This window comes from Diachasma alloeum, unplaced genomic scaffold (genome assembly GCF_001412515.2).
Source record: "Diachasma alloeum isolate Michigan unplaced genomic scaffold, Dall2.0 Dall_scaffold_00282, whole genome shotgun sequence".
Taxonomy (NCBI): domain Eukaryota; kingdom Metazoa; phylum Arthropoda; class Insecta; order Hymenoptera; family Braconidae; genus Diachasma; species Diachasma alloeum.
The window spans coordinates 115,704-123,518 of NW_021680421.1; positions in this window are offsets into that span (position 1 = coordinate 115,704).

Here is a 7,815-nt window from a genome sequence, read left to right on the forward strand (position 1 = left end):
GTATCTCAATAGCGAGTTGACCGATTCTAATTTTTTTTTAAATTATTGTCTCGATGTCCTCTATCTTGATCAATTAAAATATCTGCACCCAATTATATAAAAATTAGAAATATTTTAATTTTTGTCGTTTTGACCTTAAAGCGTTTTTCGCATTATAGCATCCGCAAAAATGGAGATATCAACTTGAAATTTGGCACGAAGTTGTCTCTAGTAGTAACAATGGTTCGTATTGAAAATAGGCTCAATCGGATAATTACTATCTGAGATATTCAACTTTATATGTAAATCTAATTTTTTAAATATCTCAACAACGAGTCAACCGATCCTAATTTCAATTATTCAAGAATATTCGTGTTGTTTTGTAATGTCTATGTCCTTTTTTTATATTTTTCTTATCTTTTTTGAAATCTCTTTTGATCATTTATTTATCCCTTTTTCAACCCTTTTTTATTCTTTGTTTTTTGCTTTTTTGTAATGTCCTTCCTTTTCTTTTATTATTCCTATCCTTTTCTAAATCTTTTTTCGCCATTTATTTATCCCTTTTTGCTTCCGAATCAAAGCCTTGTATTTGAGCCATTTTTCGATTTTCTAATTTTGATGGCAAATGGTCTAGAATGTTATGAAATGTGAAGAAATGATGTTCTTAGGGTCATGTCTATATATAAGAAAAATAGTTCTCAATGGAATAAGTATTCCAAAAAAATTCTCCATGAAATAAAAAATCAGTAGGAGCAGGACCAACGTCCTTGGCACGGATCAAAGGATGGAGGAATAGATTGATACAGACAGTGAATTGAAAAACTCCGCGCCAAGAACGTTGGTCCTGCTCCTACTGATTTTTTATATCATGGAGAATTTTTTTAGAATACTTATTCCATTGAGGACTATTTTTCTTATAGAAACCTGAATGTGCACTATCACCATTTATTCAAAATTCCTAACTTGGCTTCCTTTTTTATTTCTATGTATTTTTCAAAAACTTCGATTTCCCAGTAGGAATCAAACAAAACTTCTTCTTGGCCCAGTTTTTTTACAAAAACATTTGTTTTTGTGTTTTTAGGCAGATTTCATAATTTTTTTCAAAATAAGCAAGGACTGTTTTTACATCCGGTGAAATTTGTTCTTTTTAATTCAATTTAACTGATTCATTTTTCATAAGATAGAACATTTTTTGAATCAACCATTGAAGGGAAATAAACAGTTCTACTCCAGATTTATTCTCTCCACCGAATTTCGAATTTTAATCATCTATTAACACTTTTCTGAATTGATTTGGTTCCTCATTCAATTTTTGCTCTGATGATTCCTACATGGATTGTATTTCATGGAGAGATGAACTGATTTCCTTATAGGAATAGTCGAACGAAATGTTCACAAAGAATTCCTTTTGAAAACATCTGTTTTTGTTTTTTTTTGTTTTTAAAAATATTAGGGAAACATTGGGTGGAATGGACTCTTCTGACTTCTTATTTCAATATTTATAACCAAGGAACAAATTTATCGATTGAGCTCAGTCTCAGCTTATTACAAAGGGGCTGACTGTACTTTAATTCAAAATAAAAAGTATTTTATCAGCACTTCAATAAGACATCAGCATTTTGGAAAGGGTTCAAAGTGTCCATTTAATCCCACCGTCTCCTACTAATTTTTCCTAAATAATCACAAAATTGTTCGCATTTCACTGTCACTTAATTTAGTGAATTTTTTTCCACGGAATGAAAACATTGTCTGTTACACTCGGAGAAAAATAAATATTTTCTTTTCGAATTTAACTATTCACGGATATTTAATACTTGATCACACAATATTTTCGACACATCTCCCTTTTGTCACATTCCAGACATAAACCGATAACCTCACAAACAGTGCATAAACTACCTTTTTGTCATTCCGGCCGTAAGGCAGCGTTGTAAGGCATATTGTTCGTCATACGGCCAAAACAAACTTTTGTGACAAATATGATTGCAGCCCTCGCCTTTGGCTCGTGCCTAACCTCATATTCATCAGAAAAGTTTTTTTCGGCCTAATGACGAAATATACTATTATGCCACTCACGCCTGAAACCGGCTGGATTAGACACGAGACGCGAAGCGTCGATTCAGCCGGTTTCAGGCTTCGTGACATAAAATTTTGTTCAGTACTTGTTGGGAAATTTCGTCCTTAACGTGTGTGGTTACATCACTCGCCTTCGGCTCATGCTGTAAACCCCACACACGTTAAAGACGAAATTGTCCCACACGTGCTGAAATATACTATTATGTCCGAGGTCCGCATATGAATCTAGATATGGCGGGGTGAAATTCGAATTTTCGACGAGAGATAACAAAATAGAACACCGGGTCGATTTTTCGTTTCATTCTAATAAGTAATTTAATGTGAAGAAGAACATTTTCTGTGGTTCTCCATAACAACATCACAACCCACATTTAAATGCACTGGTGGCAACACTTCAACGTTGGATATGAAGCTCAGTTGGACTGGCGCTGCCAACATTACAACTTGATTCTCACACTTTATAATGTGAATCGCAAGAATGTGAATATCAACTCGTTGCTATGCGGCTATCTTTTTTACTGTTAATCCAAAAAATACCATAGTTACACCGTTGAAAAGCTCATAGGCGATTTATATAATGTAACTAACGACACTTTCGCGATTTGTCGTCCAGTTTTCATTATACCGAATGTAAATCATTTAGAGGTAGTGGAGGGGGAAGTTCTGTCGTGTATAGATAGGCGATGTTTTGCTCAAACCTGATGTTTTGCTCAGTCGGTCAAAACTTTTCTTGGCCGATACGCTACCGCGTATCTCGATGTATGTGTGTGATCACTTGGGTTTTTGGTGACCAATTTTAAGCAATTTTAAGCTTCACTTTGGTACGCAGTTTCAGCCCGATCGGTCCAGTAGTTCTTGAGATATAACAACTTCTTTAAATTTCGTTTTTCCTCAATATCCTCTATCAATAGGCCTCTATCTAGATCAATCAAAATATATATATTCGTTCAGACAAAATTTGAAAATCTTGTCGTTTTCCCGTTTTTTTAATGGAACATCTTGTTTACACGATAACTTGATAAAAAATGGAGATAGGGAGTTGAAATTTGGTATGCTCCAAGCTTTTATAACATAAAACGTTGGTATTGTGGATGGGGACAATTGGCCGAGCGGTTCTTGAGTGATTCAACCTTTTATGTAAATATATTTCTTCAAATTTCTCATGAACTACTGGACGGATTTCAATTTTTTTCCTCAAAATACTTGTCTCGGTGGCCACCATCTAGATCAACTAAAATATGTATACCTGTCCATACAAAAAATCAGAGATATTCTCGTTTTTTCGTTTTTTACATTTTTTCATTCTTGTACGCACGATATTTCGAGAAAAAATGACAATAGTAATGTGAAATTTTGTGTGATTATAGCTCTTAAAATATTGAAGATTCGTATTTTGGATAGGCACAATCGGCCGAGCAGTTTCGGAGATATTTAACCTTTTGTACAAATCTCTTTCATTAAAAGGTTGAATATCTTCCTGTAGACATCCTGTAGCATGTGGTTACGGTTGTATACCTGTCACAAGGACAGGGAATTGCTACGGATCCATTCGGAAGCTTGCTACCAATAGCATTGGTAGAAATAAAAAAAAGAAAAAGACTAATAACGCAAAAAGTAACGGTCACATGCCTTCTGTCGGATGGGCTCGAACCCCTGCTTGTTTCACCCATTTTTGTTCTGTTGATGGAAAATAATTTATGTAAAAAAAATCTACAATGATTCCGAGATAGTTATTCTCTCAAGAACATTTTGTTGCAATATGCCGAGATTTTTTCCGACGAGTTATCATCTTTTAAAGTGCATAGCGATAAATTTTGAATCCGCTAGTAGTCTATCATCCTCCCAAGAGTAGAAATACAAACTTTTTCATCTGATTATTCGTCAAATAATTGAAAATGATGAAAAAATTTTTGAATTGACCAGCTGACCAATTAAAAACATCTTGATTGGCTGGGATACCCCCCAGCAGACTACCTCCAGCAGTCCAGCAGCCTACCCTCTCCAGTGGTTAGGGGGGATATAAAAACTTCCTTACAGCAGAGAGCTTCAGTAACATACTCGTGTCTCATGACTCGTGACTCGTGTCTCGTGGCTCGTGTCTTGTGTCTCTAAAGGACCTCGTATATATGCCATTACATCGTGGCTCGGGCCTCGGGTCTCGTGTCTCGTGTCTCGTGACTCGTTGCTCGTATCTCGTATCTTATGGCTCGTGTCCCGTTCCGTGTCTTGAATTCTCTAAGAGGTGAAAGTTCATGGACTGCGTGGCTCGTAGCTCGTGTCTCGTGCCTGGCTCGTGGCTGGTGTCTTGTGTCTTGAATTCTCGGAGGGGTAAAACTTCTTGGACTTCGTGCCTCGTAGCTCGTGACTCGTGACTCGTGTCTCGTGTCTCGTGTCTCGTCGCTGGTGTTTCAAGTCTTGTGTCTCATTTCTTGAATTCTCTAAGAGGTGAAAGTTCATGGACTGCGTGGCTCGTAGCTCGTGTCTCATGGCTCGCGGCTCGTAGCTTGTGACTCGTGTCTCGAGGCTCGTGTTTCGTGTCTCGTGGCTCGTGTCTCGTGGCTCGTGCCTTGTGTCTTGTGTCTTGTGTCTCGTGTCTTGGATTCTCTAAGGGGTGAAAGTTCATGGACTGCGTGGCTCGTAGCTCGTGTCTCGTATCTCGTGGCTCCTGGCTCGTGTCTTGTGTCTTGAATTCTCGAAGGGGTAAAAGTTCTTGGACTTTGCGGCTCATAGCTCGTGACTCGTGGCTCGTCTCTCTTGTCTTGAATTCTCTAAGGGGTGAAAGTTCTTGGATTCCGTAGCTCGTAGCTCACGACTCGTGAGTCGTGGGTCGTGGCTCGTGTCTTCTTTTTCATTTCTCAAACGCTCTGAGTGGTGAAGATTCTCGGAGTGCGTGGCTCGTGTCTCGTGACTCGTGTTTCGTGGCTGTTGTGTGGTGTCTTGTGTCTCGTGTCTTGAATTCTCTAAGGGGTGACAGTGCTTGGACTTCGTGGCTCGTGACCTGTGACTCGAGTCTCGTGTCTCGTAGCTCGTGGCCCGTGTCTTGTTTCTCGTGTCTCAAATGCTCCAAGAGGTGAAGATTCTCTGACTGCATGACTCGTGTCTTGTGTCTCGTCTCTCGTGTCTCAAATGCTCTAAGCGGTGCAAGGTTCTCGGAGTGCGTGGCTCGTGTCTCGTGTCTCGTGATTCGTGTCTCGTGTCTCGTGATTCGTGTCTCGTGTCTCGTGACTCGTGTCTCATGTCTCGTGGCTGTTATCTTGTGTCTTGTGTCTCGTGTCTTGCATTCTCTAAGGGCTGAAAGTTCTTGGACTTTGTGGCTCGTAGCTTGTGACCCGTGACGCGGGTCTCGCGTTGCGTGGCTTGTGGCCCGTGTCTTGTTTCTCGTGTCTCAAATGCTCCAAGAGGGGAACATTCTCGGGCTGCATGACTCGTGTCTCGGGTCTTGTCTCTCGTGTCTTGTGGTTCGTGTCTTGTTTCTCGTGTTTCAAATTCTCTAAGCGGTGCAAGGTTCTCGGAGTGCATGGCTCGTGTCTTGTGGCTCGTGCCTCGTGTCCCGTGTCCCGTGTCACGTCTCTCGTGTCCCGTGTCTCGTATCTTGTGCCTCGTGACTGGTGTCATGTGTCTTGTGTCTCGTTTCTTGAATTCTACAAGGGGTGAAAGTTCTTGGGCTGCGTGGCTCGTGAATCGTGACTCGTGTCTCGTGGCTCATGTCTTGTGTCTTGTGACTCGTGTCTTGGTTTCTCTAGGGAATGAAAGTTCTTGGACTGTGTCTCTCGTGGCTCGTGTCTCGTCGCTCATGTCACGTGTCTCATGGCTGGTGCCTTATGTCTGTTGTCTCAAATTCTCCGCGACGTGAAAATTCCTGGACTGTGTCTCTCGTGGCTCGTGTCTCGTGGCTCATATGTCGTGTCTCATGGCTGGTGCCTTATGTCTGTTGTCTCAAATTCTCCGCGAGGTGAAAATTCCTGGACTGCGTGGCTCGTGGCCCGTAGCTCGTATCTCTTGACTCGAGTCTTGTGTTTAGTGGCTCGCGTCTCGTGGCTCGTGCCACGTGTCTGAAACTCTATCAAAGGTGAAAGTCCTTGGACTGCATAACTCATGTCTCGCGACTCGTGTCTCAGATGTTTTAATAGAGTCTTTGGGACACAAGACACCAGTCACGAGCCACGAGTTACGAGACGTGAGATATGAGTCACGAGCCATGGACTCCGAGAACTTGCACCGTTTAGAGAATCTGAGACTTGAAACACGAACGATGAGATACAAGCCACGAGTCACGAGCCATGAGAAACGAGACATCGGCCAAATGTCATGAGAGACGAGCTACGCACTCCGAGAATCCTCACCGATTAGAGCATTTGGAGAACGAGCCACGGGCTACGAGACACGAGCTACGAGCCACCCAGTCCAAGAACTTTTACCTCTGCGAGAATTTAAGACTCGAAATATAAGACACCAGCCACCAGCCACGAGACACGGGTCACAAGCCTCGCACTCCGAGAATCTTCACTAAGAGGTGAAGGTTTTCAAACTGCATGACTTGTGGCTCGTTTTAGTCGGACAATCAATGCTGATATTAGCTGTACAACTTCACCTTCACAACTTCACTTTTTCCAAGCTTACCGACGAGTGACCCCACCAAATATGAGTCTACCTGTACAACTGCACCGTTTACATCTCCACCGAGCGACACTCTTACCCAAACGATTTGAATATTTACAAGTATACCGCACCCAATGATTCGAGAAATTTACATCCCCACCGTGATTCACGCCAATCCGCGGACGAGTCGACCCGATGATGACTCACGCTATACAACTGCACCTTTCGATAAGCCAACCCACATGTAACTGCCACCGCAGAGCGCTACCGCGTTACAAGTTTACCAACGTACATCTGTACAACTGCACCGTGCGACAAGCCTACCCACGAATTTTTGATTTGTAACATCCCCACCGAAACATAACCCCACTGGCAGGAATCTCCACCAGGTTTTATCGCTGCCGGATGTACATCCTTACCTAAAAAAAAAATACATCCCTACCTATTATTTCCCGCATTTTTTCCCTCACTCCATTTTTCGACACATTTTTGATCAGGGTGTACTGGATTAGTGGGAATAAAGGAATATATTTTGGGACGAATTTTTGGTCGATTCTATTGAAAAATACCGCAGCTTTTCTGCACTTTTTATGTATTCAAATGTTCAATAGAAATTATTCTAACAGGCAAGGGTTGGGCTCCGAAACAGCAGGCTCCTCTAATACAACCAATCCCGCAAAATTTCTCAAACGGTCAGTCGTACATTCCCAAACTAGTGATAGATCGGATGATAAAGATATTAACAGTGTACTGCCCAAGATGGCTCACCCTCCGCCAACTGTCGTCCCAGATTTTGAAAATCAATCATCAGCTCAATCATCCCAGTGGATCGCAGAACAGTTAATCGACTTGACGGGAACACAAGCGTCGCATGAAGTGGAATTAGGCAACACTCTCAATGAAGAATTTGCTATAATGAATAAAAAAGTGGATGTAGTGAAGGGAGATGTCAAGAGGGTAATTTCTGGTACTGAGAAACTCTTCAGCGTGCAGAATTCTAATCTAGAGAGGATCAAAAGGCTGGAAGAAAACGCTGCACTCCCAGGAAACCAAGAAACTGTTAAGCTACTTCGTGATGCTCTGGCCAAGTTTTCGGTGCTGAAAGCATCAAATCAAACCCCAACTGTAGCCGACAATGATCTAGCCCTTCGTAAAGAATTT